This window comes from Lissotriton vulgaris, chromosome 11, assembly GCF_964263255.1.
Source record: "Lissotriton vulgaris chromosome 11, aLisVul1.2, whole genome shotgun sequence".
In the NCBI taxonomy this organism is placed as follows: Eukaryota; Metazoa; Chordata; class Amphibia; order Caudata; family Salamandridae; genus Lissotriton; species Lissotriton vulgaris.
Genome location: NC_141699.1, coordinates 1,053,855,901 through 1,053,875,578, shown reverse-complemented (window position 1 = coordinate 1,053,875,578; position 19,678 = coordinate 1,053,855,901).

Here is a 19,678-nt window from a genome sequence, read left to right as displayed (position 1 = left end):
GACTGTATTCAATCACAACTAGTGTTACGGGCTAGGTCCCCACAAGGATGGTAGCACATGTTCAAGTCCCCACAAGGATGGTGCTGTGCGCACGATTAAATAACCATATAGTTGCAAATTTGAAGCAGGATCCTGTATCCTGAATTTTTTCTTAACATTTTTCTGTTATTAGTGTGTTGTAAAAACATTGGGAAAGGTTAGTCCCCACAAGGCTGGTATTCACACATAGTCCCCACAAGGATATGGGGGGGGGGGGGCGGGGTGTGTGTGTGTGTGTGTGTGTGTGTGTGTGTGTGTGTGTGTGTGTGTGTGTGTGTGTGTGTGTGTGTGTGTGTGTGTGTGTGTGTGTGTGTGTGTGTGTGTGTGTGTGTGTGTGTGTGTGTGTGTGTGTGTGTGTGTGTGTGTGTGTGTGTGTGTGTGTGTGTGTGTGTGTGTGTGTGTGTGTGTGTGTGTGTGTGTGTGTGTGTGTGTGTGTGTGTGTGTGTGTGTGTGTGTGTGTGTGTGTGTGTGTGTGTGTGTGTGTGTGTGTGTGTGTGTGTGTGTGTGTGTGGGTTTGTGTTACTATCCTTGTGGGGACTTGGGTGTGATAACACACTCACGCTGTGGGGACTTGAGTGCACTGTGGGGACTTGAACCCAAGTCCCCACAAGGCAATGCCTTCTAAATGATAAAAAATGGCTTAAGTAACATCTGTGTCAATTTTTACAACTTTTAAAAAAACTGCCTTGTGGGGACCTGTGTTACATCAAGTGTGTTTATATTTGTGCTCAGCTCTGCCCCCGTAGACCGGTGATGGTATTGCAGTCTTAAACACACTTTGCATTTTAAACACACTTGCTCACCAGAATCTCATGCTAGCAGCACAAGGGACAGACGTTTCAAAGGGAAAACTGCACAGTCCTGTAATTATTCAAATATTTTCATGAAAATTAACCTTTCTATTTATTAACATTATTTTTTTATTTGCATGAAGCTATTTTAATTTAGACTTTTTGTGTCTGAAAATAGTTTGTGGTATTATAAATAAAGCTAAAAGCAATTAGGTTAAATTTCTAAGCCCAAAATACTTCACAATTGCCTTTTGATCTGAAGCTGCAATTAAATAATGATGGTGCATTGCACTGCAATAGGATATAAACTGATGTCATTGTTTTTTGCCCATAACCTTGCGGCATCAATGCCTATTGTTGCATTTCAATGTTTGTATCAGGAATTCAGAGTTTTTATGTTGCTTTGCCTTTGTTCACATACTAATATGCACTATGGAATATGCTCTTTTAGATAATGGCTAGAGGTGTGTGAGTGAATAGTTATATTACGCTATGGGCTACGTTCTTGCATACAGTGAACGGAAGCAATGTCATGCCCGCAGCATGGGGAAGAATATATATTAACAGACAAGGGATGTCTTATAAAATTAGTGACTTATTAAAAGATATATTCGAATATCACAATAATATTTATTTTAAGTGATTTAAAGAGCAGAACAATATGCAGAGAATAGAGCAAGCACCAGAAATTTGTGACAAGGGAAAGTGTGGGATGCGCGAATTACCATTGTGCCAAGTTGTTTGATACCTTTGCAGTAGGTCAGCGCACCGACCATCTTTTTTAGGACTACAGAGTTAAGCAGGATTTTTGAATTTCTGCCTTTACAAGTATTATGTTAGAATTGTAACAATTATGGAATTCTTTTGTAGGAACTGATTTGATTACATGATGTTGATTGGCAGAGTATGCCACATGTATGTTGAGCCAGACTTAAAAAATGCACTGCTTTTTCATGATGACATATTCATACAAAGACACCAAGCCATAGTCATAGCCACACTTTGCACTTAAATACACTTTGCTCAACAGAAACACATATTAGCAGCATAAAAACAGACTTTTCAAAGTAAAAGCTGCATAGCACTATGTTTATCAAAGTATTTTTCATTCAAATGAACCTTTTCTCTATTTATAAAAATAAACCTTTATTGACATGAAGCTTTTGAATTTTGACATTTTGGGTCTATATGTTGTTGGTGGTTTGATAACATTGCTCAAAGCAATTGTGGTCAGTTTTGAAACCCAGAATAGTTCACTGTTGACATTGTATCCTTATTTGCAAATAAAAAATGATGGTGCAATAGAATGCTATACAAATAAACTGATTTGATTGTTTTTGGCAAGAAAAATTAGAGGCTTCAATGCCTATTGTTACATTTTAATGCTAGTACTTACCAGCAAAACAAAGTCTTTCTATTGCTTTGCCTTTGTTTAAATATTAATAAGCAATGTGGAATACATGTTTTATGATGGCTAGATGAGTGAGAGACTAGCAGTATTTTGCGGTAATGGCTACATTCTCACAGGTAGCGAACTGAAGTAACGTTATGCCCACAGCATGGGGAAGTATATTTTTAAACGAAAAGGAAAGTTCTTATATTAATAGTAAACTGCTTAGAAGATATATTCGTATATCGCCATTATATGTAATTATCATTTTAAAGACATTTGAACGGCTTAATGTAAATACAGTTCCAAAGGTTTTCCAAGTTTACACAGTTTGTTGACATTCCCAAGTGTGGATGAAGAGCGATCGTAGCAAGAATTGAAGTGGAGAAGTGTGCCTCACTGGTTAGAGGAGGCAGACCTGGAAGCAGAGGTCAGCCCGGGACCAGGGTTCAATTCCCAGGTCGGCGGTGTCTTGAGTCCTAAAATGTCCATGGACTCGACAATTCTCGCTCCGGTGCCTACTCGATTCACGGGTTCACACTCTGCGACTCTGGGCAATAGCTTGCTTAATCTCCACAACGGCCCCTCGCGGCGGGATGCCTGGCTTTCACCTCGCGGATACCCTGCCGGGGTTATCTCACAGGGGAATACCAGGACGGGTTCCCTAAGCAAGCGCTTAGAGACCGGTCGGTGATTTGCGCTATATAAATTCCTGTACATTTACATTTACATTGACAAAGGCATAAGGTCTCACCTATGCAAGAGTTATTGGCTCTGCCAATGTGTGTTTAGTAATTTTCTACACCAGCATACTCCAAAGTAGAGTAAAGTGTGGAAGAATGTGGAAGAATGAAGAGGCATAGAGTGACGTGGCATGAAGTAGCATAGAGTGACGTGGAGTGGTGTAGAGTAGAGTGGTGCGGAGGGTTTTGAAATGGTATAGAGAGGAGTTAGAGTGGTGTGTCATGGAGTTGAATGGAGTGGAGTGTTGTGGAATGTCACGGAGTGTTGTAGAGTAGAGTGCAGTAGAGTGGAGTGGTGCGGAGGGGAGGAGAGTGGAGTGGAGGATTGGGAAGTAACAGAGAGGGAGATGAGTGTTGTGGGATTTTGTGGAGTGTTGTGGAATAGAGCGGTGTAGAATGGAGGAGTATAGACTGGAGAGTTCTGGAGTGGCATAGAGGAGAGTGGAGTATTGTGAAGTGTCGTAGAGTGGAGTGTTTTGGAGTGGAGTGGAGCGGAGAGGCGCAGAGTGGAGTGAAGTGTTGTAGAGAGGAGTAGAATGGAGTATAGTGTTCTAAAGTATAGCACAACGGAGTAAAGTGTAGTAGAATGCTAGAGTGGAGTAAAGTGTTGTAGAGTGGAGTAAATTGTTGTAGAGTAGAGTAGAATGTCATAAAGTGGAGTAGAGTGGAGCAGATGGAGCAGAGTGGAGTAAAGTGTTGTATAGAGGAGTAGAATGGAGTATAGTGTTGTAAAGTGGAGCAAAGTGTCATGTAGAGGTGTAAAGTGTCAGAGTGGACAGAGTAGAGAAATGTGAAGTAAAGTATTGTACAGTGGCGTAGAGTGGAGCTAAGTGGCATAGCGTGGAGTAAAGTGGCATAGCGTGGAGTAAAGTGACATAGCGTGGAGTAAAGTGTCATAGCGTGGAGTAAAGTGTCATAGCGTGGAGTAAAGTGTCATAGCGTGGAGTAAAGTGTCATAGCGTGGAGCAAAGTGTTGTAGAGTGGAGCAAAGTGTTGTAGAGTGGAGTAAAGTGTTGTAGAGTGGAGTAAAATGTCATAAAGTTTAGTAGAGTGGAGCAGATGGAGCAGAGTGGAGTAAAGTGTTGTATAAAGGAGTAGAATGGAGTATAGTGTTGTAAAGTGGAGCAAAGTGTCATGTAGAGGTGTAAAGTGTCAGAGTGGACAGAGTAGAGAAATGTGAAGTAAAGTATTGTACAGTGGCGTAGAGTGGAGCTAAGTGGCATAGCGTGGAGTAAAGTGGCATAGCGTGGAGTAAAGTGACATAGCGTGGAGTAAAGTGTCATAGCGTGGAGTAAAGTGTCATAGCGTGGAGTAAAGTGTCATAGCGTGGAGTAAAGTGTCATAGCGTGGAGTAAAGTGTCATAGCGTGGAGCAAAGTGTTGTAGAGTGGAGCAAAGTGTTGTAGAGTGGAGTAAAGTGTTGTAGAGTGGAGTAAAATGTCATAAAGTTTAGTAGAGTGGAGCAGATGGAGCAGAGTGGAGTAAAGTGTTGTATAGAGGAGTAGAATGGAGTATAGTGTTGTAAAGTGGAGCAAAGTGTCATGTAGAGGTGTAAAGTGTCAGAGTGGACAGAGTAGAGAAATGTGAAGTAAAGTATTGTACAGTGGCGTAGAGTGGAGCTAAGTGGCATAGCGTGGAGTAAAGTGGCATAGCGTGGAGTAAAGTGACATAGCGTGGAGTAAAGTGTCATAGCGTGGAGTAAAGTGTCATAGCGTGGAGTAAAGTGTCATAGCGTGGAGTAAAGTGTCATAGCGTGGAGCAAAGTGTTGTAGAGTGGAGCAAAGTGTTGTAGAGTGGAGTAAAGTGTTGTAGAGTGGAGTAAAATGTCATAAAGTTTAGTAGAGTGGAGCAGATGGAGCAGAGTGGAGTAAAGTGTTGTATCGAGGAGTAGAATGGGGTATAGTGTTGTTAAGTGGAGCAGAGTGGAGCAAAGTGTTGCAGAGAGGAATAAAGTGTCAGAGTGGAGAAGAGTGAAGCAATGTAAAGTAATGAGGACTAAAGTGGTGCGGAGTGGAATGAAGCATCGTAGAGAGGTGTAAAGTGTCATAGAGAAGAACAATTAAAGCATGAAGGTGTAATACAATGCAATACAATATAAACTGATTTTCTTGCTTTTGGCAAGTAACCTAGGGGCATCAAAGGCAATTGTTAGTTTAATGCTTATACCAAAAATGCAGGCCCTTTATTTTGCTTTGCCCTTGTTTAAATATTACTATGCAACAAGGAATAAGTTCTTTGAGATGATGGCTAGATGAAGGAGAGAATAGTGTTGTTTTGTGGTAAAGGCTACATTCTTTCAGGCAGCTAACTGAAGCAATGTTATTTCCACCTTGCAGTAGCCTCAAAGCACTTTGGATGAGATACATAGGGGGAGACAATTAGTGATGTCGTGAACCACCGCTTTAGCAACTAAAGCAGGCTTGGGGTTCTTTTTTGGCCTCCTATGTATGCAACTCTGCAGACAAAAGTTCATAATTAACTCGAAAAAGGAATATAAGGTTAATAGAAGAGCAAGCAGGAGGACTGAAGAACGAAAAGTGCACAAATAGAAAAGAGAAAGATGGAAGAAATATTGAATGAAAGGAAGGGTGGAAGGATGGATGAATGAGTGGGTGAGTAGATGAGTGGGTGGGTAGCTAGATGAGTGGGTGAAAGGATGAGAAAAGGGATAGGTGGATGGGCATGATGGCAGAATAAAAGGTTGGGTGGATGAATGGATGGATGGGTGAGTAAATGAATAGGTGGATGGATAGGTGAAAGGATAGCAGAGTTAATGGGTTGGATGGATGGATAGTTTGATGGACAGGTAAACAATGGGAAAGTAAAGTGATGGTAGGGTGTGTTAAAAGATGAAAGAATAGATGGCCGATTAGCTGGATGTGTGAATGGATGATGGATGGCAGAATGGAGGGGTGGATGGCAGACTGTATTAATGGCAGAGTGAATGGATGGATTATAATGGATGGATGGCAGAGTGGATGGATGGATGTAGATTAAATGATAGACGAAAGAATGAATGGATGACTGAATGCAAAGTTGAAATGGTGGATATCAGTGGGTGAATGGAAGGGTGAAAATGTGATATAAGTGCTTGAATGGAAAAGTGCAGTTCATGCACACTGTTGTCTCCTGCACATTATTGTGTCTAAACTAATTGAATGCATGCATTGGATTCATGCACATAATGCCTTTATGCACATGTTCGCTGAGGCACACACTGCTTTCTTTCATGGGTGCGCTCTGCCGTAAGCGCACTTTTTTTTATAGGCCTCTGTTTTCTCCCACAAATGTAATTTATGTACACTTTATTCAGGCGCACAATTGTTTCATGAGAGCACATGTTTTGTGCTCACACTGTTCATGCACAAGCACTTCATAATAACAAATGTTTTTCCTAGTCTCAGTGAGTTTTGGAACAAGCGCAACTTTCATTTACAAGCTGCTTTCATATCTATGCACCTTTCGTGCACTCACCAGGAACTGTACTTAAAAACTAGTGGATGCCCTGGGAAAATAAACGTGGATCCCATCGTAAAAATCTGCTTTAAGTATTTGGAAAATCCTTTGTGTGGCCTGCGTCAGTTGATATTTCAGAAATGAAAGCATTATTAACAATGGTTTCAACAGCGCCACTTCCTTCAGCACATGTGCTTCTAGGGAGCTGTTGTGTGTACACGCTGAGTTTACTCCGGAGTCCTGAATACAGAATATGTTATGAACACATGCCTTCCTAAGTGTAAACTTTACATCTAGGACAGAGATCTACTTCCTCGTACAAACGCACTGAGCAAACTGGACTTTTAGGAGTGAGAATGCAAGAAGGAAGGGGCTAATTAATGAGAGGAAGCCCCGGAGGCTCAAAGAATGCGTGCACACTCAAAATAAAGGCACCAAACAAGTATCCTCACGGACAGCTTGAGAAATCAGACTGCTGGGGAAGGCTCTCAGCTCTGCAAACCCTGGGGGTGGGGGCTGAAAGAGGCCTGACGGAGCCGGCAAAGTCAATGTCTTTGTCATGCAGCGCTGAAGGAAGCTCCCCTTCACACCTCTTTCCCAGCCAAGAGCATGACAATAGAGGCTCTCTTGCGCTGCAGGGTCCACACCCAGCACACCTTCAGGGGGGAAGGGCTGCCAAGGAGAACGGGCAGTGAAGGGGCTCTTCACGAAGGAGGAAGGGAAAAAATCTGCAAAGGCAAAGAACACAGTGCTAACGCCAATGACACATACTATCCTGTTAGGAGTGAAAATGTGAACGGAACTCACATTCTCGGACCTTTAAACACTGTCATTTTTGCACCTTTAAGCGTGGCTGGAAATTCATTCTGAAATAACCCATCGTCAACTATATGTCAATTTAAGTAAACTGTTAAGTGTCCATGACTGGAGCAACCCAATATTTCTAATTTGAAATGTATAATTAGTTTTCGGTGCTGGTGCTTTAGAGAGGGAGTACTTTGAAAAGCACAGACAGTGAAATGTTTTGTATTCGCTTGTGCGTTTTCCCTTATTTCAATTCAGTAGGTGAGTAGGGAAAATGTCTGACTTTGCAAATTTTCAATTGTAAACTGCGTGGCTTCTTGGCACTAAGGTCTCATAAGCCACTCCTTGATGTTAGCACATAAACACTGCACTCTTAAAGAATAATTCATTAAATTCGGCTTTTATCCTTTTCATTCTAGAACTTTTTGTATCAATATACATGGGAACAAAAAAATCTCAGGATGCATGAAAAATAATAAAAGGTCCAATATTCATGGCAACCAAATTTTGAAAATCAAAAACCCTAGTGTTCCCTGAACATAGACGTAGAAAATTATGCATGGACTCAGGGCCACTGCATACCTTACATATCTTAAATGCAGGCATTCTCCAATACTGTCCACGTTACAGTAAGAGAAATTCAATGCAACCTTTACACAGTATAATCTGTGTTAACGAAATTTCTTTTGGTTTGGGGGAGCTAGCTAACACAGCACTAGAACACATGAACCTGCTTTCCTCTGTCTCCAGCTGCCCATTACTTAAAACCGGACACATGCTAAATCTGTTGAAGTTTTCAGGGTACAGATGGTGAAAAAAGAAGACGACAGACTCAGCAAATCCATGCTCCCTAGTAACATAATCAATATGGGATAACATTATCTGCGAAAAAAGCATTGTCGTTTGGCTAATTAATTGTATCTCAGTTTAGAAGTTTAGAAAGCATGGCAAAAGTAAAGCTCCGTTTGGTAAAATGAGCTTTTTGTGACTGGGAATGTGCTCAAAATAATTCCTGAAGTTCTCTCTGGTTAGGTTGGCATATCCAGTCCAGTACACTCCATTCAGGGGCGCTGGAATTATGCAGCAGGGGGACCCCAAATTATGTGACAGGTTTGACTAAATTATGTGTCAAGAAAAGGCAAGTTATGCAGCATAATACAGCACATTTTGTGATAGTATTACCTCATTTTTTTGGGCAAAAGTTTAACATCGTTAGTATCTGTTTAACACCCAAATACAGCAATATGCAACAAAAAGGTGATCACTCAACCTTTGCGAAGGGCCTTTCACCGTGCAACAACACGTGTTGCTGTGTTTTACAAACTTTTTATTCATTTGCGATAGCAATCATTTTTGTGTTAAAATCTGCAGATTATGAATGATGCAGATGATAGATTATGTAGGAAAGGGGGCAAATCTATACTTACGCAGAAAACACCATGACTGCAAATTTGCATAATTCTAGTGACCCGGACTATAATGTATAAGTGACTAGTCTTTGCACTCCTGCTGATCTAAGAAAGCATCACACATTTTCAAAAAGTGTTTAACTGAATTTTGTTTTCGGTGTGCACAGACAGGAGAAGGCCACATTTCTGCAGTCTGACTTTTGCTGTATGAAGGAAAATAGCTGGCTGCCATGTTCTCCTACAAAGCAAAAACAATGACATGATGGCCGGAGCTCTGAAACTTTTCAGATTCACTCCCCAAGTCACAGATCTGGGTTGAATCCATAATTGTTCTTTAGCTCACTTCACCATCCCCGATCAGATCCAGCTTTATGCAAATCAGTCTTGGCCCTGTGCCTCATTGGAATAATTTATCCCTAACTGCCAGGCCAGGTCTTCCCTTGACCGTAAACAAGCATCCTGGTAACACCCCTCAACAGCCAGGTTAGTTTGAATCCAGAGGCAAAGTGAGCAAGGGACCCATGACTGGGCACTCCCTTCCAATTTAGGGCAAAGAAAGCAAACACAAGGAGATGATAGACGGAGTGCTGAAACTTTTCAGACACTCACCACCAATCACAGATCTGAGTTAAATCCATCATCGTTCTCCAGCCACCACCCCAGTTCAGACCCAGCCATATGCGAATCAATCTTGACCCTGTTCCTCATGAGAACAGTCCAGCCCGAAGTGCCGAACCAGGTCTTCCCTAAACCGGAAACAAGCATACTGGGATCGGTTTTGTGGTAACACCCCCTCATCAGAAAAGCTAGCTTGAATCCAGTGGCAAAGTGAGCAAGGGACCCACGTCTGGGCATACCCTGTCAACTTAGGGTGAACAAAGCAAACACAAGAAGCTGATGGACAAAGCACTGACATTTTTCAGATACTCCCCCCAGTCACAGATCTGGGTTGAAGCCATCATCATTCATTAGCTCACTTCATCACCCCAATTTAGACACAGGCATATGGAAATCAGCATTAAGCCTGTTTCTCATTGGAACAGTCCTGTCAAGTCAGGTGTTCCCCGGACCAGAAACAAGCATCCTAGCACTGGTTTCGGGGTAACACCCCAAATCAGCCAGGCTAGCTTGAATCCAGTGGCAAAGTGAGCAAGAGATACACGCCTGGGCATACCCTGCCAACTTAGGGCGAACAAAGCAAAAACAAGGAGATGATGGACAGAGCGCTGAAACTTTTCAGACACTCACCCCCCCCGTTACAGATCTGGGTCGAATCCATCATCGTTCTTTAGCTCACTTTGCCACCCCAGTTCAGACTCAGGCATGTACAAATCAGTCTTGACCCTGTTCCTCATGGGAACAGTCTAACCTGAATGGAAACAAGCATCCTGGGACTGGTTTCAGAGTAATGCCACTAATCAGATTTCTGTGACTTGAGGTGAGTGTCTGAAATGTTTCAGCACTTCGTACATCATCTCCTTGTGTTTGCTTTGTTCACCCTATGCCCAGACGTGGGTCACTTGCTCACTTTGCCACTGGATTCAAGCTAGCCTGGTTGATGAGTTATGTTACCCAGGAACTGGTCCCAGGATGCTTGTTTCCGGTCCAAGGAAGATGTGTCTTGGCAGTTTGGTCTGGACTGTTCCCATGAGGCACAAGGTCAAGACTGTTTTGCATATAGCTGGGTCTGAACTGGGGTGCTGAAAAGACCTGAAGAACAATGATGGATTCAACCCAGATCTGTGACTGGGAATGGATGTCTGAATAGGTTCAACACTCCTTCCATCACCATCTTGTGTTTACTTTTAGAAAGTTGGCATTGTCCTGACTTAGACATTTAGTGGCTGCAGCCTGTCTCTGAGTCACATGACTTGGTGTAGTTGACAGTCGAGCTTTGTGTAGTCCATCTTCTCCTTGTTTTTGCCTCATTTGGTACAGACGGACAGGAATTACACATAGATTCTAACAAAGTGTAGCATGCCAGTTTTATAGGGCACCCTTGTTTCTGAGTGGACTGTGTCACTGCTTCCCATTCCAGTCTAATACGTTCATTAAAGTGTGAGTCTAGGGCAGTGTCTCATGTGTGAGAAACAGATGACTAGTTTTGGACTTTGCCCTGTCTGCAGGGTGATTCCGAAGGTATGAGTGTGTTTTATAGTCTTGGGAGATGGCACTTTCCTATCGCTTCTCTCAGTTCTCTTCTCTCTAGACTGGTTCATTTTGAATTTTCGTCCAGTCTCTCTTGAGTGGGAGGAAGGCATATTTAGGCTTTAATTATCAGTTGTGAGACGTGAAAATCTTCGCAGGAATATATTTCCTAAATTGATACGCCTATTATATCTCAGAAATTTCTCAATTGTTTCACGTCCCCCATAATTTCTCCATTCCACTTTGGAAAGTTTGGCAAATTGTCACAGATGCTGTGGGATGGGGGTGAGTGAATACATTTGTTGTTTGAAGGGGTGAGATATGTATGCTTCCTCATTACAGACCCCATGAAGAAGAGGCAAAAGGGCCTCAAAACCCGTCGGGACATGGTTGAATGCTGGCATGATGGGTAGCAGAGCTGCAAGAGGCCAACAAGCTGGATGGCTGGATTGTCGAGTGTGCCCTTCGGAAGCACAAGTCAATTTGTTTATTTAATACATATATATACATATATATATATACACACATATAGTTAGCTGGAAATTTTACTGACATAACCATTGAAATTCCCACATTATAGTTAGTTGGACTCACTATAACTTGCGCGCCTGCAATGCACTGCTGATGACGTCACATATTACATCACTCATGACATGGTCAGTGACATCACTCATGACATCACTGATGACACCATCCAGTGAATGTGAGTCTTTCTGAAAAATAAATATGTTTTATATATGTATATGTAAAGGTCGATGGAAGATTACATGTTTAAATAAGTGTCTTAATGGATGTTTTTTTTTGATTGGGGACAATCTTTCATGGGGGGCGGGGTTACGAGGAACATGGCGGCCGCTAGCTGAACGGCCGTGGTCACCTCCCCCTACCTATGGAGTAGCTAGTTTTCCTGCGTAGAAAATGTATTTTTTATATAGATCCATATAATTATATCCTGCACTCTGTATAACTTCTTAATATATCCCTGCACCGTAATTAAATTGAACTCCACTGAACTTTACCGTAGCTGCAGCTGGCTGGCCGAGAATGCCCCCGAATCTTGGTTTTCGCCAGTCAGGCAAGGGTGAGAGGTGGGAGATCAGCGAAGACAAGCGCAGTTGGGGCAGTGACCGCGAACTGCTTGAGAGCGGTAACGACGTCTCTGGGAACGACGTCTCTGGGAACTGACACTGGCGGTGGGAGGAGGTGGCCAGGCTGAGGAGGAGGCGTGATTCTGCACTGCTGGTGTTCCGGATCAGCGGCGGCAGAGCCAGCGGGAGTGTCTGCGGAGCTGAGGCGGCGAGGAAAGCAGAATTAAAAACCGCAAGTAGCGGGTTGACACGGGGCAAAGCAGTGCTGGCTGTGCAATACGTGAGGCAGAGAGCAGCCGAGGGAGAGAAGGGGGTGAGAGTGATATATGTGCCAGCGCTCTCCAAGGATTAAACCTTCACCAATTCAGTGGTAATAACGTCACAAGTGATTTGGTAAGGTGTATGGATGTAGAGGGAGGCTGTGACAAGGGCAAAGACGCCAAAGAGAGCGTAACTGGGGCCAGTAACATCGAGGAAAGCCAGTCTCCCGAGAGAAAGAACAGATACACACTAAGAGCCAGGACAGCGTTTAATACATCCAAGGGAAAACCTGTTTATCCACAACGCATTTCACCCCCTATTTTGGTAGTGAAGGAACGGGCAAGAAGGGGGAAAACCAAGCTAAACACCTCTGAAGAGTATTTAAGCCCCAAAACCATCAAAAGCAGGGGGAAAAATAAAGGGGCAAAAGTGGCAGAAGTAAATATAAAAGTTAGCCCCTTACTTAAATCTTATTATAAAGTAATGTCTAGTACCATTACTACAACCTCTGCCTCCAGCTGCCCCCCCCCGGAAGCCCGATCAGTCCAGCAAGCATCTAACATTCAGTCTGTACAGAACAGTAAGGGCACCCAGCCCTCTCAGTACTCTCAGTCCACCTCAGCTATCTCAGAGATAAACCCAGAGATAAACTCCTTAAAGGGCCCGATACAGGGAGGTATCAATGGGAACAGCATTGATAACTGTTCTGCCCCAGTAGACGTAGAGGTAATAGTACATGCGGACATCGGTTTAAACAATCGATATTCGGCTCTAGAGGAGGAAGGCCCAAAGGACACGCTGTGCGCCATAATATCGGCCTGAAGCACAGATATGTCGAATATAGCACAAGATGTTTCTGAAAATCGGTCTGACCCTTCTGATAGTTCAGGTACGGGTGTTGTGTACCATACAGATAAACCAGATGCAAATGCAGGTTCGCTGGCCGATATCCTATTGGCCATGAAGGAAGAAATCACTAGTAGGTTTAAAGTATCTGAAACCAATCAAGCCGAGATGGCCAACAGATTTACAGTCTCTGAGGCCAACCAAGCAACAATAAAGGCTTTGTGTGAAGAACTGACCAAGAGTGTAGATGAAGTTACTCTCAGGACTGAGGTAATGGAGTTGGAGCTTCCTAAGATTAAGGAGTCGATGAGGACTACCGAGGCAGAGGTCACTAAGCTGTCTGCACAGAACAAAGAGCTTAAGGAAGACATTGAACGCTTGGAAAATTATTCGCGTTGGAACAATTTGAGAATCCTGAATGTGCCAGAGTCTTTGGAGGGGGGGATATCAAGGGGTTTGTCATAGCTCTATTGAAGGGGACAGTTTTAAAAGATATGCCAGAGGTGGACCTGTTGCATGACATACAGAGAGTGCATCGTGACCCTTTCAAGAGAAATCTTACAAAGCAGAAACCCAGAAAAAGTCTGGTTAATTTTTTGACATACTCCATAAAAGAACAGATTCTCTCTAATGCATTAAAAGTAGGCTCCATACACTTCAACAGTTCCAACCCCTTTACTTTTCATATAAGATCTGACATTTCACATATCACTGCAGCAAGGCAGTGGGAGTTGGGGAAAAGACTAGAGGAGTTAAATAGCTTAGGAGCTCAGGCACAGTTGAACTTTCCGGCACAGCTGAGAGTAATGTGGAACAACCACATGCACCAGATCAGGTCAGGGGAGGAAGCTGACGCTCTTATAGCCAAGATTAGAGACAGAAAAGAGGGGCAGGGAGCGAAATAGACTAAGATAGATTAAGCGGGTCTTTAACTAAAATGATGTGCAACTAGCAGGAATTTTTATAAATAATAACTGTGATTATACAGTTGCTCCATGGAGGGGATAGATGGCTAAATAGGCTTTCGCCTATTAGTAGGGAGGGTTCCTCATGGGCAGAGGGGGCACGGGGTTAGGGGGGGGGCTGGGTAGGAGGGGGGGCACGTGGTGGGGGAGCAGTGGGAAAAAAGGAAAACAAATTCAACCTCATCTAAACCATTTGTATAACTGTGTTAAGTCTTGCCTCAAAAAGGGTCGATGCTCACGGGTAGGAAAAGAGGACGATGGCAGCTGTGACTTCAAGGAATAGTGGGGCAATATTTATCTCGTGGAACGTCAATGGCTTAAGGTGCCCTCGGAGGCAGAGGCTTATTCTTAAACATTTAGAATTGTCAACTGCACAAATATGTCTGTTACAGGAGACACATCTGAGCTATGAAGAAAGCATCGCAATCTTCTCAAAGGTTACTTGGGTAAAGAGCTTTGGTGCTTCAAAACAAACAGCCCAAAATAGAGGGGTCGCCATATTAATTAGAAAAGGGACGCCCTATGATATAAAAAAAAGCACAGTCAGACTCCTCTGGTAGATGGTTGATCGTTACACTAGCATTTGAAAATCGTGATATGGTCTGTGCCTCATTTTATGGTCCAAATTCGGACGATCCAGATTATATCCATAAATTACAATCGGTATTGATGCTGGAGCCGCCACCATACGTGATAGGGGGAGATTTTAATGTCCTGATCGGCCCCCTTAAGGATAGGTCTAATTTAGGTCATTATAAAGGTGCAGTGAAGGTACGTCGGGCATTAGTTAACATGATCCACGATATGGACCTAGTTGATCTATGGAGGGAAATAAAAGGAAACGAGAAGGGTTTTACCTTTTATAGCAAAAAGTACTGTCATTCCTCCAGGATTGACTATATTCTTTTAGATAGAGGTTCATTAGCTAACATAGGGGAGATTTCAGTGCTCCCGAGTCATTTGTCTGACCATGCACCTTTACATATTGTATATCAGATCAAGGAGGTGCAGCGGCGGTCGCTAAGGTGGACCCTTAACAGGACCAAGCTGCAGGACTCCAATGTGATTGCCGTGGTACAAGCCTCGACCTTGGAGTTCTTCATGTTGAACTCCGACTCAACAACACCCGATGTAGTCTGGGACGCCTATAAAGCCTGGCTCAGGGGGAAACTCCACGGAGTCATCTGTTATAAGAACAAGATTGAAGCGGGGGTACTAAAGGGTATCGAAGAGAGGATTAATGGCTTGGAGAGAGAAAGAGACGGAGCTAGCAAATGGGGACCGGGAGCAACTCACTCAAATCTTGGGGAAGTCAGAATATAGAGGGAGACTAGAAGCCAAATGCAGGGCACAGTGGGATACTAGTAAGATGCAGAATTATGAATTTGGAGAAAAGGCTGGTGCTTTATTAGCATGGAAAGCCAGAACATACCGAGCTAGGAATGACATAAAAGAACTTAAAATAAACGCCAGCGGGGAAATTTCAAATAAGACCGAAGATATACAGACCTGTCTTCTCTCTATGTTCTCAGAACTGTACAGGGAAGACTTGGCTCCCCCTCCAAGTTTGATTCAGTCATTTCTTAGCAATAAACAACTCCCAGTACTCTCGGAAGAAAGCAAAAACAACTTAGATGCCCCCATTACGTCAGAGGAGATCGTAGCTCAGATAAATAAATCCAAGAACAAAAAAGCTGCAGGATCAGATGCACTCCCGAGTGAAATATACAAACATCTTAAAGAGGAGCTCCTATAACCAATGGAAGATACCTTTAATTCAATCTATGGTTTGGCTAGAAAGGTCCCTAACACTTGGAAAGAGGCAACAATAGTTCTGATACTGAAACCGGGCAAGGATCCAAAAAAGGCAGACTCTTACCGCCCAATCTCCCTGCTGAATTTAAGATCTTTATGGGCATTTTAGCAGGGAGATTGGCCAAGCTGATACCTAAGTTAATACATCCAGATCAGAAAGGGTTTGTCGCAGGTAGACGTATCCAGGAACAAATACAGCTTCTTATAGGTAACATTGACCTGGCTATCCAGAGGACAGAACCCTTGGCCGTTGTCGCTGTGGACGCGGCCAAGGCGTTTGACAGAGTTTGCTGGGTATATCTATGGGAGGTCCTGAAGGTTATGGGTTTTGGTCCTATTTTTATACAGACCTTGCAGAATTGTTATCAGGGTGCCTCTGCCCGAATATTTTTGAATGGGTCCCTCACTGCGAGTTTTAATATTCATAGAGGAACGAGGCAGGGGTGTCCGATTTCACCTCTTTTGTTCAATTTATATGTGGAACCGTTGGCCCAGATGCTTAGATTGGATGAGTCAATTTATCCATTTAGATCAGAACAATACGGCTCAAAAATAGCTCTGTATGCTGACGACTTGATACTGTATACAAGCGACCCAGATACAGCTATAACAAGGGTGGAAGAGCGTATGTGCGAGTTTGGATTGCTTTCTGGGTTTCTTGTTAATAGAACCAAGACAGAGGTGATGTGTTGGAATTTGGAGTGGTCAGGGACAGAAAGCGAAGAGATGAGATACCTGGGGATCTATGTAGTGAAGGAAATTGAAAAGATTCCCGAGTTAAATCTAAAGAGGGCGGTGAAGGAAATCGACAGCCTATTCAGTAGATGGAGGTTTAGGGTGGGTGTTGGTATTTGGGTGGAAATTGATTTTTTTAGTATTTAGGGTGGGCCTATAATTACAAACTATGTATGTACAGGTTTGAAGATGCCTATAATCCCAGTTTGAATGTGAACATCCTTACCATCACACACTATCTGTGTAGGGACATGAAGATTATATTTAAACACTATCACTGTAAGGCAGAGGTGTTCAATCTGTGGGGCGCGACCCCCAGGAGAGTCGTGGAGTCCTGGGAAGGGGGTCGCAGATTCTGTCAGAGTGCAGTTCCTGTGCCTTAGTGGCGTCGGGCTGATTGAGGGTGCTCAGGGCGGAGGCCTAATTCACTCTGAGGGGTAAAAAACATCAAAGCCTCATTAACAAGTAAAAGGTCTTTTAAGGGGAGGGGAGGGGGCCTGTGGGAGGAGGCTGTACCACTTTGAGTTCAATGGCATGCCTGGAGCTGTTGGTCCCGCCAGTTTTTTATTTATGCGTTTTTATATAGCGCCGACTTTACCCAAAGGTGTCAGAGCGCTTCACAATAGGAACCGAACTGATCCATGAGAACATTACCAGTGAACAAATTACAAAAGCAAACGTTACATTACATGAGGCAAAAGTGACAATCGTGAGCAAACAAAATACAAGCATACAACGCATTACAGGAGGAAAAAGTGACAAGTGTGCAGGTTAAAAAAGCGTACCAAGTACAAGTAGAGGTATAATACTGCAATAAATAGGGGACACTCAAACACAAGAACAAACGTTACATAGGCAATGGTGGCACTTGTTAAGTAAAGTACAGTAAAGCACATTAAAGGTCCTCTTCCCACCCCCCTCTGACACGCCCCATAAATCATTGGTTGAAGTCCCAGGAGCCCTCATATCTGTTCTTCACTGTGAGATGTTGTTACAGCACAGAGATGCCCTCCCATGAGAGAGGAAGAAGACGCAGAGAGATACTGATGAATGCTGGTTGGATGGATGGATGAAAAGGTGGATGGATGATGGATGAAAGGGTGGATGGATGTATGGATGGAAGGATGAAAGGGTGGACGGATGAAGGATGGATGGATAGATGGAAGGATGAAAGGGTGGATGGATGAAGGATGGATGGATGGATGGTTGTGTGAAACGGTGGGTGGATGAATGATGAGTGGATAGATGGATGGATGGATGAAAGGGTGGATGGATAGATGAAAGGGAGGATGTATGGATGGATGGAAGGATGAAAGGGTAGATGGATGAAGGATGGATGTATGGATGGATAAAAGGTTGCATGGATGAATGATGGATGGATAGATGTGTGAAAAGGTGGGTGGATGAATGATGGGTGAATGGATGGATGAAAGGGTGGATGGATGAAGAATTGATGTATGGATGGAAGGATGAAAGGGTGGACGGATGAAGGATGGTTGATGGAAGGATGAAAAGGTGGATGGATGAAGGATGGATGTATGGATGGATAAAAGTTTGCATGGATGAATGATGCATGGATGGATGTGTGAAAAGGTGGGCGGATGAATGATGGGTGGATGGATGTAAGGGTGGGTGGATGAAGGGTGGATGTATGGATGAAAGGGTGGATGGATGTATGGATGGAAGGAATGATGAAAGGGTGGATGGATGAAGGATGGATGTATGGATGGATAAAAGGTTGCATGGATGAATGATGGATGGATGTGTGAAATGGTGGGTGAATGATGGGTGGATGGATGAAAGGGTGGATGGATGAAGGATGGATGTATGTATGGATGAAAGGATGAAAGGTTGGATGGATGAAAGATGGATGTATGGATGGTAGGCTGAAAGGGTGGATGGATGAAGGATGGATGGATAGATAAAAGTCTACATGGATGAATGATGCATGGATGGATGTGTGAAAAGGTGGGGGGATGAATGATGGATGAATGGATGGATGAAAGGGTGTATGGATGAAGGATGGATGTATGGATGAAAGGATGGATGGATGAAGGAAGGATGGATGGATAAAAGGTTGCATGGTTGAATGATGGATGGAAGTGTGAAAAGGTGAGTGGATGAATGATGGGTGGATGGATGGATGGAAGGAAGGGAGGATGGGTAAAGGATGGATGTATGGATGGAAGGATGCAAGGGTGGATGGGTAAAGGATGGATGTATGGATGGAAGGATGAAAGGGTGGATGGATGAAGGATGGATGTATGGATGGAAGGATGAAAGGTTGGAATGATGAAGGATGGATGGATGTGTGAAAGTGTGGGTTGATGAATGATGGATGGATGGATGTGATGAAGTCTAACAGGCGCATTTATGGTTGTCAAAAGTTGATGATAAGGAGTACCAGTTTCTAGAAACGTTTGTCGGAAGGGGGACCTTACGCCTAAAAAGGTTTTACAAGGGGGTCTCGCATCAAAAAAGTTTGAAGACCTCTGCTGTAGGGACTTGAACTCTACTAACCTTGCATGCTATCTCTATGGAGACTTGAACATCATAATAAACACACAATATCTTTGTGGCATTTTGAACATCCCAATATTCACACACTATCTCTGTGGTGACTTAAACAGTCATGTAACCACACAGTATCTTTGTGGGGACTTGAAAATAACAGTCACTTCCTTATTTCATGTACTTGAAAAATGAAGAAAACTGTTTACAATTGTTGTCTGATATGGTCGAAAGGGTGACTTCATAGTGATATTCACAGATATGCACCTAACGAAGAAGCAGGCAAAGAGCAGAAGAAAGCACATGAAAATCCTGATACAGAGGGACAATATTTTGTTTTATGCGTCCTTGAAAGTACCCGAGGGCTCCTTTCTCAGTGCCACACTGTTCAACCTCTGCATGTCGCCATTAGCACCCATCATTCGCAACCTCGATCTCAACATTATCTCATACACCGACACCCAACCCATACTCTCCAGCGCCAGTGACACAGACACCACTAGAGCGAGCTTCCAGAATACCATGACTGACGTTGTCAAATAGATGAGAACCAACTGCCTCAAACTCAACACTGAAAAGACCAAAGATCTCTTTGGAGGACCCCCCTCACCATCGGATGACATCTGGTGGCCCTCCACCCTTGGACTAGCAACACCCCTAACCTTGGCATCACTCCTC